Source organism: Pelophylax lessonae (genome assembly GCF_965119305.1).
Source record: "Pelophylax lessonae genome assembly, chromosome: 1".
Lineage (NCBI taxonomy): Eukaryota > Metazoa > Chordata > Amphibia > Anura > Ranidae > Pelophylax > Pelophylax lessonae.
In genome coordinates this window covers 702,089,106-702,110,579 of record NC_138768.1, presented here as the reverse complement: position 1 = coordinate 702,110,579, position 21,474 = coordinate 702,089,106, and the positions used below count along the sequence as shown (strand labels likewise).

General features: G+C 42.0%; 1 long non-coding RNA gene across 1 annotated transcript in view; it reads right to left on the bottom strand.

Annotated features, from left to right (window-relative positions):
* Window positions 1-20,868, bottom strand: part of LOC309545115 — an 83,481-nt gene extending 62,613 nt beyond the window's left edge. The window contains exon 1 of the long non-coding RNA XR_014224874.1: window positions 20,527-20,868. This is a non-coding gene — a long non-coding RNA (uncharacterized lncRNA). The remainder of the gene's footprint in view (window positions 1-20,526) is intronic.
* Between the last annotated feature and the right edge of the window lie 606 nt (window positions 20,869-21,474).

Genomic DNA, 21,474 nt, shown 5'->3' with positions numbered 1-21,474 from the left:
GGTCATGTGAGTAGGTGTTTTTAATTGTGCATTAGTGTCCGGTTTTTTCTTGCTATTTCCATGAGATTGTGTAGGTGAGGGGCCTGTGCTACCTCGACCTCTTTTTTGTGATTTAGTGCGTTTATTTGGAATAGAGTGACCTTGTCTAGAAAGTTGTGAAGTATGTGAAATGGAACTAGAAAGTGAAGAATCGGATTCCAAAACTTCATCTGTGCGATTCGAGTGGTGTTTCGTGTGTGTTCTAACATTCCGTGATGTACGTATTTTACTGTTCCATCTGTAAGCATAGCCTTCAGCGAAGGCTTGCTTGTCCTTTTGGAACTTGTTTTGTTTTTTCACAATAATTTCCTTATTCATAACTTCCAATTTATTTTTCACTTCCAACCAGTTGGAGGAAAAGGTTGGCAATTCAAAAATATGTTCAAATTGGGTATTCATTGCATCAACTTCTTTATCCAATGATATCATATCCAACTTGTACTGGACTACGAGTGATTTCATTAGATCTGTGCTGCATTTATTGAGGATTTCTTCCCACTCCTTTTTGAAACTCTCAGAGGGATCTCTGAGAGTAGGGAGGGTATGAATTCTCAAGCCTTGAGGGCTAATGTTATCATCTATGTATTTTTGAAAAAACTCGATGTGCCAGTACAAGTGTGATTTTCGCTTGAGCAGACCTTGCATTTTATTCAAATATATTCGGAGGTCTTCCTCTGCTTTAGTCCGAGATCCACATGTGGATTGAATACCTGACATGAACCCCGTCCAAGCCACACCAAGCAGGTCCATGATTCCCAGCAGCACAAGGTCTCGAGGCACCCGCGGACAAAAGATGGCAATGACTCAAATAAGAATGGAGAAAAAAAGGGAGAGAGGAAAGAAAAAATTGTTATGAGTAATTAGACAACCACTGCATGGGAGAGTTCAAAAAAGAGAGACCAATAACCTTAACAGTTTAGACTCTAAATAGAGCAAATATTGCACAATGTATTAGTTCAAACACTTCTGGCACTAAGCCAGAAAAAGAGGGCGCCCTCGGGTGTGTTATCCACCCTAAATTAACAATAAAGGATTAAAGTGTTTGATATACGAGACATGTTAATAAAGTACCGACATCCCAGTTGAATACTCAATATGTGGTAGAGAAGGACTACCAAAAGAAGTGGATGAGGGCTCGAGGTGTTCGAGCCTTCATCCAGAAAATACATGAAGAGTCATGGAGGAGCATAGAGAGGAAAGAAATGTAAGAAGGGGAAAAGAGCGAAGGCTGGGTAAAAAAAGGGGGGACAAGAAACAGAAATAGGAAAAAAAAGGAAAGGGAAGGGAAGAGAAGGGGAACAGGAAAAAAGGGGGAAGAGAAAAAAGTATATAGACAGAAAGAAAAGAGAAGAAAAAAGAAGAACAAAGGGACAAAAAATAAAGAATGAAAAAAAAGAAAAAGAAAAAAAAGAGAAAAAGAAGGAAAAAAAGGGAAGAAAAAAGGGGGGAAGAAGAACAGAACAGAGTTCCAAGAAAGAATATGAATGAGGGCTGGTGGGATTTTAATGGTACCGTAGAAAAAATCATAAAAAGGTGATAAAATCAAGTATTTTATTTATACATCATTAAAAACCAAGTAGGGGAAAACATTTGTATATGTATAAAAACATATCAGCGAATACAAACAGTACAGTGATAAAGGTACAGACAATAGGTGATGATAAATTTATAGCTCATCCGGTGTGCAAGACCTCGGAGAATTAACCCAACATGTTTCGCAGCCTGTGTAGGGCTGCTTCTTCAGGGGTCTGTAACATGCTAAATAAGAGGAGAGTTTTAATAAACCTATGTAGAAACAAAACGAATAGTGAATAAACAAATAAAATACAGTACAACTTAATGGTTAAACATGCACATGCGGCTCCTGTGTTTACAATGCACAGCCCATCACCACAAAACATCACCCGGCAGTGCACCAAGGAGGGAGAGAGCCCAGGATCCCCACAATACGTCTTACCCACGGATGTGGAGGAGAAATAAGACAAGGATAGTCAAATGGCGTAAGTATTGTGAGCCAACCGAGGTACCTCGAGGGATACCAGTAGGGTTCAAAAAGAGAGAGCACACCAAAAATTTCCAAAGGTATATCCAAGGAAAGTGTTTGCTAGGGCAAGTAAAGGTAAAAATAGAACTTGAAAGGCAATAAATTTACCTTTAATGGTATTGAATTATATATGGCTCGATAATGAGACCGAGTGATTTGGAACCCTAAAGCTCCTATCTCTAAAGAAAGAAATATAGAATATATTAAGAGGCATAACTGATCCTGACAAAGAAGCAACTTAGAAGGACAAAAAACGAAAGGAGGGGAAAAGGGGACCAGAGAATATGGAAAGGAGAGAAAAAAAAGGGGGGATAAAACAAAGGGAGTAACACCGGGAAAGAAAGAGATGGGGAGAAAGAATGGAAAGGGAGACAAAACACACAGCACGCGTAAAAAAGGGGAAGAGAAAAAGAGAGTGGAAAAACAAAAGGGGGGGGGGAGAGGAGGAAAAACAAAAAAAGGGGAAGCAAATGAATAAAAGGAAAAAGACAAGAAAGAGATGGCTACCTTACAGAGAATGCTGATAAAGTATGGAGAGGCCAATTGAGGAAGAAGCAAACAAGCGTCTATAGCTGCAGTGGGTGGTGTCTAATTGTCATGCTCGTACTGAGGTACACCAGAGGGAACCACCTATAGGTATCCAGATAGAGTTGACCAAGTAGCACAGAGCATCTAAAGGGAAGATACAAAAGTAGTTTGAAATTGAGACATAGCCTCGGGGTTCGTGTGATAGCAAACCTCCAGGCATGGCCATCAATCAGACAACAGACCTCCGGGCATGACAAGCAACACGTACTTACCCACATATTTTCAGATGGAAAGCATGGCCTTCTCACAAGGATGTAAAACGCCAAACCTCCCGCTTATATACTACCTCAACCCGACGCCGGACGCATGTCATAGACATGCGCCGCAGCGTGGGTCAGATCCTCAACGATGCGCGCACCGGAAGCGCGCATAGTGCTGCACTAGACTCGGCCGCATCACGCAGCCGCGTGCAGCCATGGAGAGCGGAAGTGGAGGTAATCATACCTCCACATCCCGCACCTCCATCCGAGGATCACACATCCGTGGGAAGCGAGAGGAGGAGCCAAGGCTCTCCAACCCATAGCAAGGGCAAAACAAACCAGGCGATCAGAGAGGTGGATGAGCGTGCATTGCAAATGGAAACAAAAGGAGCAAAAGAGAGGCATGTGAATGGATGACACACAGACAAAAAAAGGAATTAACATATAAACAACAAAGTGTATAAAGTCATACACCTAGTGCAACAATCAATGAAACATATATGAAGCACTACATTAAGCAATAACGTGGCGATCCGTGGCTGGGAAAAAAGGGGAGGACGAAAAGAAGGAGGGGGGGGGGGGGGGAAAGGGAGGAAATTGCAGGAGAGGAAGGGAACCGTCACCAGCCAAGGACCGTCACGCTGTGTACAGTATAAAGTATCACAAATTACCTTTCCACAAATACATCAACAACTTGTGGAAATGGCCACAAGGGTCCAAAATGAGGATTGGTCAGAAATAAATCATGAAGAAAATAAATGAATATAACTCCCAGGGAGTGGTTGTCAAAAAAAGCCTTACAAAGGCGCAATTCCGTCTATGGAATGAGCAGGTTTTTTGGTTTTTATTTCTCCCAGAGTCTTTGTGGCCCCATCTCATGACCGCCAGGTGAAACAAGGGACCAACGTGCAAGGGGTCGGGGTCCCACCAGGTGTGAGTGGAGTAGTGTGTTTGAATATAAGAATATAAGACAGTTTCTATCCAAGGAATGGTTTGTAGGTTAAAACCTCATTTATTCCTGGGGGTTTGATAGCATCCAGCAACTCAATCCAATAGGTTTCTTTTTGTAAGATGCGTTTGTCCCAATTACCCCCACGGGGGTCTGGGGCAATGACATCAAGGACTGTGAATTTCACAGTTTTATTATTGTATCCGTGATGCAAACCAATGTGTCTGGTAACACTCGTTTGTATGGTTCCGCCGTCAGAGTGGTAAATGTGGTCCCCAATACGTTGACTCAGCTTGCGAATCGTCTTACCGACGTAGAAGGCCCCACATTGACAGGTCATCAGGTAAACAACACCTTGCGTGTTACAGTCGGCAAAATGATGAGGCCTAAAGTATCTACCATTGGGTAATCGGACCTTAGATCCGCAACAGATCCAGGGACATTTGTCACAGGATCCACAGGGATAGGTGCCTTTTTTTAAGAATTGGGGGGTGTTGTATGGTCTGTAGTGACTTTTAGTCAAGCGGTCACGAAAGGAAGTTGCGCGTCTGAATACCAGATTAGGTCTGGTACCTAGATATTTGGCCAAGGTATGATCCTGGGTAAGGATAGGCCAATGTTTGCTGAGAATCTTACGCAAAAGGTTATCATGAGCAGAGAAGGTAGTAATAAATCTAACATTTTGATTGACCTGTTGGTTCTTGACTTTGTAGAGAAGTTCAGTTCTCGACCAGGACTTAGCCCGATTGTATGCTTTTCTGAGCAATTTTCTAGAATAGCCCCTCACAAGTAGGCGTTGTTGCAAGTGTTTGGCTTGTATTTTAAATTTGTGTTCCGTGGAACAATTCCTGCGGAGTCTTAGATATTGGGCATAAGGAATGCTATTTATCAGGGGGGTGGGATGGGCACTTGCTGCGCATAGGATCGTATTGCCAGCACTAGGCTTGCGATAAAGATCGGTATCAATAGATCCATCTGGCAACAGGCTGATCTTCACGTCCAGAAAAGGAATCTCAAATTTATTGAAAGAATAGGTGAATTTTAGATTCATATTGTTATGATTTAAAGCTGCAAAAAAGAGCATCAGATCCTCTTGAGTTCCCGTCCAAATAATGAGCAGGTCATCAATGAATCTGTGCCAGATGAGTATATAAGGCAGCCATCTGTCCATATTTTCGTCAGAGAAGACCAGTCGTTCCCAACCGCCAAGGTAAAGATTGGCGTAGGAAGGTGCGCAGCAAGTGCCCATCGCAACCCCCTGAATTTGCAGGTATATTTGATCAAGGAAGGTAAAATAGTTTCTGGTGAGTATGAATCTAAGGAGTCTGAGAACAAACTCCATTAGAGGCCAGGTAGTATGGTCCTGCTCTTTAAGGAAGGACTCAGCCATCCGGATGCCCTGGTCGTGCGGGATACTTGAGTACAGGGCCTCAATATCTATGGCAACGAGCAGGGCATCCGGAGGGACATGAATCTCTTCCAAGTGTTTGAGCAGGTCAGTGGTGTCTCGGATGTAAGACGGAAGTCTCACAACATGTGGTAACAGAAACGAGTCCACATACCTGCTGGCATTCTCAGTGAGTGATTGGTTTCCTGAAACAATTGGCCTACCGGGGGGGCGCTTAAGGTTCTTGTGTACCTTAGGCAAGGTATAAAAAGTCGGGGTCTTGGGGTGTTTGGTATTCAAAAAATTATAAGTGTCTCTGTCAATCAAACCATCGGTGAAGGCATTTGAACATAATGATTTAAATTCATGAATGAAGTCCTGAATAAAGTCAGAAGAGATAGGAAGGTACCAATCTCGATTATTCAAGACCTCAAGGCACATGGTTTCATACTGAGAAGGGGACAGAACGACGATGTTACCACCCTTGTCAGCTGGTTTTATCAGAATATCTTTATTGGTTTGAAGTTGCTTAAGAGCCTCTGTCTGCTCAGGACTTAAGTTGCTGGGTATGGAAGGCCACGTCGTTTGTTTGATTTCCAATGATACTCTTTGGACAAACGCCCAGATGTTGGGGTTAGTCGTCAAGTCGGGGAATTTCTCCGACTTGGGCTTGAACTTGCCGACCTTGGAGGAAGAAACCAAGGCCGATGAGTCCCACCCCCTGATAAATAGCATTCCTTATGCCCAATATCTAAGACTCCGCAGGAATTGTTCCACGGAACACAAATTTAAAATACAAGCCAAACACTTGCAACAACGCCTACTTGTGAGGGGCTATTCTAGAAAATTGCTCAGAAAAGCATACAATCGGGCTAAGTCCTGGTCGAGAACTGAACTTCTCTACAAAGTCAAGAACCAACAGGTCAATCAAAATGTTAGATTTATTACTACCTTCTCTGCTCATGATAACCTTTTGCGTAAGATTCTCAGCAAACATTGGCCTATCCTTACCCAGGATCATACCTTGGCCAAATATCTAGGTACCAGACCTAATCTGGTATTCAGACGCGCAACTTCCTTTCGTGACCGCTTGACTAAAAGTCACTACAGACCATACAACACCCCCCAATTCTTAAAAAAAGGCACCTATCCCTGTGGATCCTGTGACAAATGTCCCTGGATCTGTTGCGGATCTAAGGTCCGATTACCCAATGGTAGATACTTTAGGCCTCATCATTTTGCCGACTGTAACACGCAAGGTGTTGTTTACCTGATGACCTGTCAATGTTGGGGCCTTCTACGTCGGTAAGACGATTCGCAAGCTGAGTCAACGTATTGGGGACCACATTTACCACTCTGACGGCGGAACCATACAAACGAGTGTTACCAGACACATTGGTTTGCATCACGGATACAATAATAAAACTGTGAAATTCACAGTCCTTGATGTCATTGCCCCAGACCCCCGTGGGGTAATTGGGACAAACGCATCTTACAAAAAGAAACCTATTGGATTGAGTTGCTGGATGCTATCAAACCCCCAGGAATAAATGAGGTTTTAACCTACAAACCATTCCTTGGATAGAAACTGTCTTATATTCTTATATTCAAACACACTACTCCACTCACACCTGGTGGGACCCCGACCCCTTGCACGTTGGTCCCTTGTTTCACCTGGCGGTCATGAGATGGGGCCACAAAGACTCTGGGAGAAATAAAAACCAAAAAACCTGCTCATTCCATAGACGGAATTGCGCCTTTGTAAGGCTTTTTTTGACAACCACTCCCTGGGAGTTATATTCATTTATTTTCTTCATGATTTATTTCTGACCAATCCTCATTTTGGACCCTTGTGGCCATTTCCACAAGTTGTTGATGTATTTGTGGAAAGGTAATTTGTGATACTTTATACTGTACACAGCGTGACGGTCCTTGGCTGGTGACGGTTCCCTTCCTCTCCTGCAATTTCCTCCCTTTCCCCCCCCCCCCCCTCCTTCTTTTCGTCCTCCCCTTTTTTCCCAGCCACGGATCGCCACGTTATTGCTTAATGTAGTGCTTCATATATGTTTCATTGATTGTTGCACTAGGTGTATGACTTTATACACTTTGTTGTTTATATGTTAATTCCCTTTTTTTGTCTGTGTGTCATCCATTCACATGCCTCTCTTTTGCTCCTTTTGTTTCCATTTGCAATGCACGCTCATCCACCTCTCTGATCGCCTGGTTTGTTTTGCCCTTGCTATGGGTTGGAGAGCCTTGGCTCCTCCTCTCGCTTCCCACGGATGTGTGATCCTCGGATGGAGGTGCGGGATGTGGAGGTATGATTACCTCCACTTCCGCTCTCCATGGCTGCACGCGGCTGCGTGATGCGGCCGAGTCTAGTGCAGCACTATGCGCGCTTCCGGTGCGCGCATCGTTGAGGATCTGACCCACGCTGCGGCGCATGTCTATGACATGCGTCCGGCGTCGGGTTGAGGTAGTATATAAGCGGGAGGTTTGGCGTTTTACATCCTTGTGAGAAGGCCATGCTTTCCATCTGAAAATATGTGGGTAAGTACGTGTTGCTTGTCATGCCCGGAGGTCTGTTGTCTGATTGATGGCCATGCCTGGAGGTTTGCTATCACACGAACCCCGAGGCTATGTCTCAATTTCAAACTACTTTTGTATCTTCCCTTTAGATGCTCTGTGCTACTTGGTCAACTCTATCTGGATACCTATAGGTGGTTCCCTCTGGTGTACCTCAGTACGAGCATGACAATTAGACACCACCCACTGCAGCTATAGACGCTTGTTTGCTTCTTCCTCAATTGGCCTCTCCATACTTTATCAGCATTCTCTGTAAGGTAGCCATCTCTTTCTTGTCTTTTTCCTTTTATTCATTTGCTTCCCCTTTTTTTGTTTTTCCTCCTCTCCCCCCCCCCTTTTGTTTTTCCACTCTCTTTTTCTCTTCCCCTTTTTTACGCGTGCTGTGTGTTTTGTCTCCCTTTCCATTCTTTCTCCCCATCTCTTTCTTTCCCGGTGTTACTCCCTTTGTTTTATCCCCCCTTTTTTTTCTCTCCTTTCCATATTCTCTGGTCCCCTTTTCCCCTCCTTTCGTTTTTTGTCCTTCTAAGTTGCTTCTTTGTCAGGATCAGTTATGCCTCTTAATATATTCTATATTTCTTTCTTTAGAGATAGGAGCTTTAGGGTTCCAAATCACTCGGTCTCATTATCGAGCCATATATAATTCAATACCATTAAAGGTAAATTTATTGCCTTTCAAGTTCTATTTTTACCTTTACTTGCCCTAGCAAACACTTTCCTTGGATATACCTTTGGAAATTTTTGGTGTGCTCTCTCTTTTTGAACCCTACTGGTATCCCTCGAGGTACCTCGGTTGGCTCACAATACTTACGCCATTTGACTATCCTTGTCTTATTTCTCCTCCACATCCGTGGGTAAGACGTATTGTGGGGATCCTGGGCTCTCTCCCTCCTTGGTGCACTGCCGGGTGATGTTTTGTGGTGATGGGCTGTGCATTGTAAACACAGGAGCCGCATGTGCATGTTTAACCATTAAGTTGTACTGTATTTTATTTGTTTATTCACTATTCGTTTTGTTTCTACATAGGTTTATTAAAACTCTCCTCTTATTTAGCATGTTACAGACCCCTGAAGAAGCAGCCCTACACAGGCTGCGAAACATGTTGGGTTAATTCTCCGAGGTCTTGCACACCGGATGAGCTATAAATTTATCATCACCTATTGTCTGTACCTTTATCACTGTACTGTTTGTATTCGCTGATATGTTTTTATACATATACAAATGTTTTCCCCTACTTGGTTTTTAATGATGTATAAATAAAATACTTGATTTTATCACCTTTTTATGATTTTTTCTACGGTACCATTAAAATCCCACCAGCCCTCATTCATATTCTTTCTTGGAACTCTGTTCTGTTCTTCTTCCCCCCTTTTTTCTTCCCTTTTTTTCCTTCTTTTTCTCTTTTTTTTCTTTTTCTTTTTTTTCATTCTTTATTTTTTGTCCCTTTGTTCTTCTTTTTTCTTCTCTTTTCTTTCTGTCTATATACTTTTTTCTCTTCCCCCTTTTTTCCTGTTCCCCTTCTCTTCCCTTCCCTTTCCTTTTTTTTCCTATTTCTGTTTCTTGTCCCCCCTTTTTTTACCCAGCCTTCGCTCTTTTCCCCTTCTTACATTTCTTTCCTCTCTATGCTCCTCCATGACTCTTCATGTATTTTCTGGATGAAGGCTCGAACACCTCGAGCCCTCATCCACTTCTTTTGGTAGTCCTTCTCTACCACATATTGAATTTTTAAAACATGAAGAATGGCAGCGGGCAAAGTTGGATATACATCACATTACAAAGTGAAGCGTTCACCATGGGACCCCCATGAATAAACACCCGACGCGTTTCGGAGACACACTCCTTCTTCAGGGGTGCCTTGGGAGGGTGGTCTGTGAATGATCAATGCAATTGTATATATTATACATGTTGATAAATTCAATCTTACAAGAAAGAATAATAAAGTCAAAAATGATGCACTTACATGGTTCACTGTAATGGTTAAAACGAAAATGCCTGCCTGCACGGCTAAAAAACAGGACATGAACGATGCCAGCGTGGGTTTATGGTAAGCCAGTTAGATTTACTAGAATCGGTTTCAACCAGAAAAGAAGGAATTCTTTTGATTTGTAGAGTTGGAATCCAGTCAAGATTGCTTGCTCCCAAACCAATATATCAGTCTGGGTGGGGACAGCTGAAATCCCAAAAAGAGGCAGTCCTGCTGGGCATAAGCCAAAAAAGGGTTCGTGTTAGACAATATGTCATTTGGCCAAGTCTAGGGACAGAGACAGAAAGCCCCAACACCAAGAAAAGGGGGGGGGGAAGGAAAAAATTCTATCCGAGGATCGCCTGCTAATATGGGTGACAAATTCTGTGAAGTGAAAGAGGTAATCCTGGAGGCCTCCCTGTTCCTCAAAACATGCCCAGTAAAACATTAAGTATAAGAAAAAGAAACATATGTATATAATACAATTGTTTCTCTGTATCAGTGTTGCAACTAACTCGGAAACAGAGGGGCCAGCAAGGATACATATCACAGAACAGAGTTGTCCAAAAGGAAATTTGTAAGTGAAAATACCTTTTTGAGTCCAGACTTGGCCAAGAAAATCAAACGACAAAGTAGATGTTGCTCCACGCTCGGCAAAGGAACATATGAGTCCGACGCCGGGCGTGGAGTATAAATAGAGAGATTTTAATCAGCTGTGAGCAATCTCAGCTGAACGGCTGTAGCGTCCAGCTGACCGCCAATAGGATTTCCTGAGTCACATGGGCCGGAACCACCCCCTAATGGAAGAGATCCGGCGGAAGTGAAGAATTGACCTCACCGCCGGAAATGATCCGGCGGAAGTGACGTCGGCCCATGCGTCTCACCGACACGGCTCGGACTTCCGCCAACGTTGAGAGCGTCGGACGGAGTCCGTTGGGCATGCGCAATGGGATTAACCCATTGTCCAATGGTAAGGGACTACTGCCATCATTGGCGGACGTCACAAGGTGGCGTTCGCCTTACCGTGCCGGGCTGTACCCATAGCATTAACAGAGAGAGTGGCTCTCTGCTAACAAAACTTGACAAAATATAAGGATTCATATCAAAAATGTATATTACCGATCTATTAAAGACACTGTAGTAATTCAAAACATGTCTATATATAGATTGTCAATCATTTAGGCTACATTCACACCTGAGCGTAGCGTTTTTCGCGCGTTTTTTACCGCGATTTTACCGCGATTTTTGCGGCGTTTTTTACCGCGATTTTACCGCGATTTTTACCGCGATTTTTGTGCAGGCGTTTTTAGATTGAATAGAGCTCAATGGAAAACGCCTGTAATCTGCCCAAAAAGAAGCTCATGTACTTTTTTGAGCGTTGGGCGTTTTGTATACAGCGTCAAAACGCTCAGATGTGAACAGGGGCCATTGAAATGAATAGGATTTGTCTTGTTGGGCGTTTTGAGAGCTGATCCTAGAGCAGAAAAACGCCCCAAAAACGCCCCAAAATGCCTAGATGTGAACGGAGCCTTAAACAGGGGTAAAGAGAAAACAAAAAACAAAAAGTTGGCATCCATAATTCCACGGAGGCAGGTAGATGTTCCTGTGAAAATCACAAAACAACATATTTAGTACGATAAGGTAATCACACAAATTAAATAATAAAGGGAAAAGAGGGAAGGGGGAGATAGGGAAGGAAAATAAAGAAAAAAGGGGAAGAGATGTTAATAAATGAAGTGGGTATATAGACAGACTCATTATATTGTAAGGTCTTGGTAAGGTTGGAATTAAAAATAAAAAGAGGGTTCCCTTTATAAGGCAAATGATGGAGCAGGATATATAACATGGGGGGCAGGAGAGAGGTTGGTTAACTCTCCATGCCTCCTGAAGTGAATCCCTCAAGGAATGGCTTGAATGAGATCATCTCATTTAGGCCAGGAGGCTCTGTGGCCCTCAAACGGTAAATCCACCGCAGTTCAAGTTGAAGTAGGGTCTTGTTCCAGTCCCCCCCTCTTGAACTGGGGTGGACTCTGTCTAAAATCAGAAATTTAATTTTTGGAAAAATCCCTGCGTGTACCAATCTGGTATGTCGGCCAAGTGGGAGATCTGGGTTGCAGGTTTGCATACTTTTTATGTGTCTATTCGCCCTTTTGGTGAAGTCCAGCTTTGTTTTGCCAACATAAAAGCAACCGCACCCACAGAGAAGTAGATAAACCACCCCGTGGGTGCGGCAGTTGGCAAAATGCTGGGGTACAAAGGTTTGCCCATTCGGGAGAGTGGGGTTTTTTTTGGTCAACATAAATTTACAGTATTTGCAGGCCCCGCATATAAAGGTGCCTTTAGCCTTGCATGGATCTCTCCCATTATAGGCTGTATATTCGCTGCGTACCAATTGATCTTTCAGGGCAGGGACTTTTTTGAAGGTAATCTGGGGGGTAGGAGGGACATGTTTGCCTACGATGGGATCGAGGGACAACAAGTGCCAATACTTCCCCACAATTTTCCTAACATCAGTGTGTTGTTCTGAGTATTTCATGATCACTCTTAATGTTTGATCGATTGGTCTTGTTGTGTTTGAGGTTATTAGTGAAGTTCTATCTTGCATCAGGGCCTTTCTATATGCCTTTTTCAAGGTGGTAGGGGGGTATCCTCTGTTTAAAAGTCTCTGTCTCAGGTCATCGGCTGCCTTTTGAAAACTAATAAGATCTTTGCAGTTACGCCTAACTCGAAGGTATTGTCCATAAGGAATGGATTGTACCAGTGTAGATGGATGAAAACTTGAGGCGTGGAGGATGCAGATGGCACTTAGCACACAAGCAAAGTGCAAAAAGGGAATAGATAATATTCTAAGTGCATGGGTTCTTTTTTTTCTTTATTCGTGAATATTTTACTTGGAGGTCCAGCTGCACTCATAACAGCTTGTTCCATTAGGACAAGCTGACCATGGCATATATAATGGGTGTTCTGATTCAAAAGGTTCGATCTTATGTAATTTCACACTCCATTTCATATTATTGCTTGAATTTATTTTTCAAATGTTTGGACATTTTCTTTTGTACTATATTTTGTGTCTATATTTTGTAAAGGAGTGCTTGTTTTTTTTTTGTGGTATCGGTGAGCCAGCACTTTAAAACAATTGTCTAGTGCTTACCATTCAGCATCTTTTGATAGTCAAGTCAACACAAAATAATTCTACAGCACTTAAGCTAACCTTTATCTTCATCACACCACATGCGTCTAAATGTTACTTTTACAATCTCATTGTTCTTTCATCTGCCATGTAGACTAGAAGGTGTTTCTGCTCTTCATGTTATCTTGTGTTCCTACAACACAATATGAGGATTGTTCTAATGATGGTCATACTCAAACACCTCATCAACACTACATGTAACTTTTTATGTACCAGAAAACTTCACTGTTAATGAGTATTGGGCTGATTATAAACAGCCTGCTATTAGGAGGAATGAAATCAGGTTTTTGAGCATTGTTTGCAATAAGGGTCCTTTTACAAGGCACATTTGTGTCCAATCAGTTTTTATCTCCATCACAAGATGCAGAAATTATAGACCAATGGTAGGTCTGTGGGAAGGAAGATAAAAAAAAGTGTGCATCCATTTGCATCTTTTACCTCAGATTCATTATGCTTAGGCCTGAAAATCCAGAAAGGAAGCAAACCTTTCCCACGTTTTTTTCAGACCTAGATGGACTATGAGGTAACAGGATGTAAATAGCTGCATGTTCCCTTACATCCAACTGCCCAATGACTAAAGTTAAGCTTCCATTCCAAATACAACATGTGCACCTCTGTTACCATCCAAAAATAATTGCAGGGGCTACTAGTACTCTGATGACTCCTTTTTTATATTTCCCAACCATTTTGGCATGGATAAATATACCCTTTAAAGCTGTTAATGTACAAACTCTTCCAGACTTGTAAAAAAATACATAACACGATTTAAACAAACTTTTAGTCTAATTAAAAATCATAACCTAAAGGTAATAAGTCACAGTTCATAAATATGAATATTCAGCCTCTAATATAACTTTGCAAAGTTAACTAATAAAATATTCCCTCTGATTCCTACTGTAATATATGGTATTGTAGTTGAACTGTCTACCCTCAAGTTGTAAAGCCCTGCGTAAACTGTCGACGCTATTAATTCTATACAATAATAATAATATTAATCATAATATTCATTCTTACTTTACTTACTTTGTATGGACCTGACATGTTATTGGAGCATCACATTAAGTATGATAGTTGTTATCTTTCAAATGCATGACCTCACATACTGCACACTGAAAAGATGGAAGCACTGAAGTTGATTTATTAAAGGAGTAGAGAATGTGTGTGTCACAAATTAATGTATACTTAGCTTAGTTACTGGATATTTGTACACTGCCTACATAGGACTGTTCTTATGCTCACTGTAGTGTACAAACCTCCATCGCTTATATGAATTACACTTAGATTGACTCCATATAACCATTTAAAGTCTAAGTTAGTAAAGAAAGAAAAGAAAACCCAGCACAAGGGACATTATTTACAGTCAATGCTGCGACCTGTCCCTTGTGCTGATGGCTGAAGAATTAGTTGAATATTTATCCTCTGATCCCACCCGTTACCCCCTCTGCCATAATCTTCTAGTACAGTGGGAGTTAATAGAGACAATGGTCCTGTCATATGCGCTCATCAAAAGTTCTGACTATGCCCACCCTTTCTGCTCACCTCCTCCATTTATAGATGCTGTACTATAGCTGCTATGAATGACAATAGATCTGTGAATGGAGGAGGCCCATTCTCCAATCATAAATTACTTATCATTCATAGAGGCAATAGTACAGCTTCTATGAATGGAAGAGGTTGTTGAAAAGGACAGGCATAGTCAGCACTCCTGATGAGTGCATATGACAGGACCCTTGGCTTAATTAATCCCAGTCATACCAGAAGATCAAAATTTCAAGGAAAGGCAGGATTGGAGGAAGGAATATTTTAAAAAATTATGTAGCCTTCAGCAAAAGGGATATATCACAACAATTGTAAGTAATGTCCCTGATTTTTTAAAAAACTTTTGTCACCTTTTGTGAGTTCATGCTCATGTTCAAAGAACTGTGCATGCACACAGAACAGTCCACAGAACTGTGTACATAGTTAGAGCCATGCATGCATCTACCCATCACACATGCAAATGAGCATGAGTGTGCTTATGAACATTTGAATAGACTTGGGTGCCCAGTGACCTATTTAAAGCACTGTAAGAATCAAGATCATTGCTAAGTGGTCGTCAGCTCATGTGGCCCGTGGCCAGACCTTGCGTGTTTCTTCTTCCCAGTATCTAAATAAGTTAGGGCATCTGCACAGCATATGAATAGGAGTCCCAGGTGAGCACCCACACCTTGGACACGAAGCATTTGGACATTGCTCATACCAAAAAAAAATTGTGGTGTACAATATACTGTACCATATGAAGTATAAAAAGTTGCGTCAATTTTTGTGACAGGTAAAAAGGGGTTAAGGGATTAGATCCCACAAATCCTCCACCCAACGTTCTTTTTCATACAAGATTTCTCTCCCTATTTAATGTCGCCTGGTGTATACTGGTATATAACTCTGATATTAGCCCCTTGTCAAATTGACTATTGCTAAAATTTAAAGAAGAGAATCATTACTCAAACCTAACAGAATTTTTTTAATCTAAACTGCAAAAGCATTCCCCAACTGTAAATACTGGTAAAAACATTGATTCTCAAGAAAATATTCTTCTTTTAAATCCTGAAAAGATTTCAACATCGAAGAGGTAAATAATTGAGAAAGTCATGTAATCCCCCTTTAGTTTCCAATTACTAACAGTATCTAAGCCCCTAAAGTGATATTAAATGCTTTATTTTTAAAAAATACCAAACAAGTCATACTCATCTGCTTTGTGCAATGGTTTTGTACAGAGCAGCCAACATCCTCCTTTTCTTGGGTCCTTCTCTGGTGCTCTTGGCCCCTCTGTCCTTGCAAGTGCCCCCAGAGCATGCAGCTTGCAATGGTGACACCCAAGCAGGCACGCTCCCGAGCCGTGGCTCTGTGCGCATTCACACACAGAGCTGCAGCTCAGAACCGCCCCCTCTCTATTCGAGGAGGGTCCCCAGAAAGCTGAGGCTTTCAAGCACTTCGCTAGATCGAGATGGGGCTTGGGGATGCTGCACAGAGAAGGTTTTCTACCTTCATGCATAGAATTTATGAAGGTAAAAAAAAAAACTTGAACCTCTAGAATCATGTTAAGCTCTGGTGGGTTTTTATTGTCCCAAATAAGAAAATAATCTGTATATCCCCTGTACTGCAACAATAAACGCACCATCTGACAAAATACAATGGTAAATGGATTGTAGGGTTCTGTAGGAAAATGGTAAAGGAAAGCAGGGACTTTAAAGGTGTTGAGCTCCCCCCTCAGGTACTCCTAGATCACAACAGTATAAAACTTATAAATTGTAGAGTTTTGTGGATCAGATCTTAACGAAGTCGGGTAAATACCCAGATATTTAAATATTTTAATATTTTGAATATACCTGGCACTAGTAGGCAGAGCTTAAGGCGTCTAATGGGAGAGAGGAAGATGTATTCTAAATAATAGTAAGGAACCAAAATCGTTTATTATATTCATTGCTGCTATTAATGACTGACAGGTATCTCCCATAAATTGAAGAATATTGCTGGCGTATAAAGAAATGTATTCCTCATGTTCCCATCGCCGAAAGCCCTGGACATCTCTTGTTGTTCTAACAGCTATAGCTAATTGCTGTATTGCTTGGTCAAAAGCAGGAGTGACAATGGTCACCCCTGCCTCGTCCCCCTTTCCAAGGAAAAATAAATCTGAGAGTTCATTATTAATCTTATTAAAAAAGAATAGCGCACACATGCAAAAGAAATTACCAAATTTGAAGACAATCCATAAATAAAAATGGGGATTTGGTCCCACCATATGGCCATATAGTGCTCAAGCCCACCACTACGTCAAAGTACCCCATTATCAGTGGGTCCTACACTATCCATGAAAAAGAGATGAATCCAGCCTTTCTAACCCTTGGAGACAACACTCCTTGCTGGGAAAGATGTGCAAATGCACTACAGGGGACTCCTCCTATATCCACTTGATAGTGGACACTGATGGAGTACAGGTGTGTGTGGGGGGTGGGGTGGGTTGCTCAACCTCGGTAGTCTGGTCAGACCGAATACATAATAAACAAGAAAAAAATTTGGGGGAGCATACCCATGTATTTCTAAAGCTGGTGCAGCTATGAACCAAAAGACATGTATATTAAAAAAGAATAGCGCACACATGCAAAAGAAATTACCAAATTTGAAGACAATCCATAAATAAAAATGGGGATTTGGTCCCACCATATGGCCATATAGTGCTCAAGCCCACCACTACGTCAAAGTACCCCATTATCAGTGGGTCCTACACTATCCATGAAAAAGAGATGAATCCAGCCTTTCTAACCCTTGGAGACAACACTCCTTGCTGGGAGAGATGTGCAAATGCACTACAGGGGACTCCTCCTATATCCACTTGATAGTGGACACTGATGGAGTACAGGTGTGTGTGGGGGGTGGGGTGGGTTGCTCAACCTCGGTAGTCTGGTCAGACCGAATACATAATAAACAAGAAAAAAATTTGGGGGAGCATACCCATGTATTTCTAAAGCTGGTGCAGCTATGAACCAAAAGACATGTATATTAAAAAAGAATAGCGCACACATGCAAAAGAAATTACCAAATTTGAAGACAATCCATAAATAAAAATGGGGATTTGGTCCCACCATATGGCCATATAGTGCTCAAGCCCACCACTACGTCAAAGTACCCCATTATCAGTGGGTCCTACACTATTTCTAAACTTTTCCTTCTGCCCACCCACCCTACTTTGGGCATAGAGAAAAGAGCACTTCAACCACCATATACGGACTTCACCTATCTAGGACTCTTTTTTTGGATTTTTAAGTCACTGAGACTGCACATTGATCTGGATCCATTTGCTGGATTATTTAAACGGACACTTTTTCTATATATTTTTTTATTATCTTTCTACTGCCAGTTTTGCACTGATATATATATACTGAGGAATCCGTTCACTCTTGCACCTTTGCACTTATTTATTTATTGGCAGTCATTTTTTTATATATTCTTATCACTTATATTTATTGGCACGTATAAGAGCATACTTACCTATTGTCATTTTATGGTTACACATGCATTATTAATTTTTTCACTTATATTTATTGGTACTTTTTGGAGCATACTTACCAATTGTCATTTTATGGTTATATATTTATTACTGGACAACATTTGATCATTATTTAATTTTATATCACCTCACTTTTTGCATTCACCTTGGCACCACTTTTTGCACAATTTGCACGTATGAGATTTATTTGCTGATGTAATTTATATAAGGTTTTTATGTTTTAGAAATTACACAGAGACCTGTTCTGATTTTATACAGGTTTTGTCATTTGATATCAGATTTTAGTGGATTACACACAGATTCTAATTTATTATACAGACTTCCATATAAAACCTCACTAGAAGCATAGTAACCAACAAATATATTCCCAAAAACACCCCACCAAGCAGCGCCAATCACTTCCTTCCTCCTTCATATTAAACGCTCTATGGCTTAGCTTGTGCACATCCTCTTTTAGTAGAGAAACATATACTCTAAGGCATCAATGTGAGTGTTTAGGGAGGATTGACAGTTTTTAATGGCCTCCATGATCTGGGCCAGAGTCGGTTTCTCTACCCACTGCAATGGTTGGTCCGCCTCTAGAGGCACATCATCTACTGACTTTTCAGGCCCCAGGAGTAAATCTGGTGAGCCTTGTCAGTCCCCACCTCCCTCCTGCCAGGGCTCTACAGGAGCTCGCGAGGCACTACTCCCAGGAGTCACGCTGTAGCTGCCATCTTGGGTCCGCTGGGAGGATGGGGCCAGATGGTTCTCTGAGGATGGCGGGACATCCTTACCGTACTTCACCATGTCAGGTGTAGTACAGGAGGATATGGGATTGATTGAGGTGAGTTTCAGCCCTCAGCGGCAGCTCTGCAGGATGGAAGTCAGGATCAGTGTATGGCACGGATCGAAGAGATGCTCCTTACATCCCGGAAGTCGGACATGCTCCCTCAGATGTAGTAAATATTAACATTCGTTATGTACATACAATGCTTGTTATAATATGATTCTTGTTATATTTTTGCATATATATTATGTAACTGATGAAATATGTACGTTTTTTACAGACTGCTCTTGGAAGCAGCGGCAGATGTCTTGTGTGTGGCTACACATGTGTCGCCATTCCCGAGATGTGGGCATTTGGTCGGCACCGTTGGAGATGGGCATATCCCTAGAGTGGATGTGTCCTACATTGTAGGGAAGGTTGTATGCCTGGGACTCCACCTTGCATCATCAGATCACTGATCGATGGCATGAGCCGGGTGGGCCCCCACTGTCCTCTGATGCTGGCTGCTCTGCCCATCACTTCCAGGAATGACAGGATTTGCATCGGGGCATGGAAGTGACGTGATCCAGCGTCCTTGCTGCAGGACGCGGTCATGGCTGGCGTCACATTAGGACGCTAATTGCGGGGCAGAGGGGATCATATTTAGGATACTTGGTGTCAGACGCCACGAGGACTCAGCACTGGGGACAACCAAATATACTGACCCAGATACAGAAGGTAGGACTTAAGGGGAGTTTTCTCTTGGCACTCTATCCCAATTAACTTTAAAAAGATGAACTGATATACCATTATTTATTTTACCTTAGGGCACTTAGCTGAATTTGGATGTATTGACTTTTTGAAAAAATATTGGCTGGGGAAATACATTGATAAACCCGATGCAGGGCCCGCTTAATGAGACCATTAGGCCCTTTGTTTTGAATATATTGGGGCCTCAATTCAGCATACGGCTGTATCCAGATAATATTTTATAAAAAGGTACTTTTAACACCCCTAAGGTAGTGTATAGCTCATGGTGCCATTAAGAGTAGGGATGATCGAACTTTTGAAAAGTTCGGTTCGACCAGAACACCCGAATTTCCCGAAAGTTCAGTTCGGATTCCCGGACCCCATTGAAATCAATGGGACCCGAACTTCGGGAATCAAAAAACACCATTTTGAAGCCCTAAAACCAAATAAATGCCCCTAAAAAGTGCCTAGGGTTCTGGGTCATGCCCCAGGGACTATGAATCAGGCAAAAAAAAGTAATTAAAAATTGTCGTTTTTGATAGAGAGCCAATTATTGAAAAAATTATTTAAAAAAAGAAATGAGATTTCTTTGGATTTAGTGTCTGGGGGGGTCTAAAAAGTGTACCTGTGAAGTTTCAGCTCTGTAGCATGTCTAGAACCAGAACTATAGCATGCCAAACTTTCAAAAATGACTTTTTTGCTTAAACACGCCTTTCTTTTGCTCCTAATCAACTGCACAGCCAATGTATATGATGGGGACATAATGCAGTGCACTGGGAACAAGATTAGCAGTGGACTTAATGCTTACAACAAGAACAGGTGTTAACTTGTCACTGAGGCTTTACCAACTGTGCAATGTGAAAATCACCTGCAAGACGCACACTGTTATGCGACCCAAAGTTGTCGCTAAATAAAGCAGATGTGTGTGACGCAGAGTAGCAAAGCCTTTTACAGTGGACTTAACGCTTACAACAAGAACAGCTGTTAAGCTGTCACTGAGGCTTTATCAACTGTGCGATGTGAAAATCACCTGCAAGACACACACTGCTATGCGACCCAAAGTTGTCGCTAAATACAGCAGATGTGTGTATCGCTGAAATGTATTTTGCACAATAGCTGACTAGCAAGCACGTATACCTGCTGTAGATATATCAGCAGTGAAACATGCTCACTAGACGGAACCCTGACACTTAAAACTATCCCTACAAAAACTAGATTATTGAATCTAACTATAGTGGTATATAGTACCCTAACTACACTGCATATCCCTTTCCTCACACTAAAAGAACAGCTCCATACAGCAGAAGATAATTTCTAACTGACACTGTCCCTTTAAAAAAAAATTTTTTCTAACTCAAACAGCACAATCGCTGTATTCACTCCTGATTGGCCTCTGGTCCCCGTAGTCACTCCAATCACGTTCCTAGCAGGCTCCTGCACCCTCATTGGCTTTTACTGACGTTTCTGGGCCAATCACGGGCTTCTAAAGCCCACTTCCTGTCCCATTGCATTTTGGACGGTTCTGGTGACCCGAATTCCAAACTTTTACCGCAAAAAGTTTGGAATTCGGCCGAATTTCAAACACCCAATGTTCGAGTCGAACCGATGGTCGACCCGAACCGTTCGATCATCCCTAATTAAGAGTATATATAAACCATGTTTGTTATATAATTCTAGGCTCTAGTTCTAGGTGAGCTCTTTTGAGCCCACATTAGTATAGGAGCCTCTCTCTTCCATCGGAATCAACATAATTCACGGTCTTTGAAATCTGAATAAGTGGATTGCCAGATGTGATAGTGGCTATTAGTAAGGGCCCTTTCGTTATTAATAGCATGCATCTATAGGATAAACTAAATAGAAAACATATAATCATTCTACAACATTATAGGGTGGGTTGTCCCCTATCTGAGGTCTCTCCTGTGGTCCCGGCTCCCACCCAGGGACAGTTATGTGCATGTGGGACTGCCGCTGGAGGTGGGTTGTGTTTCC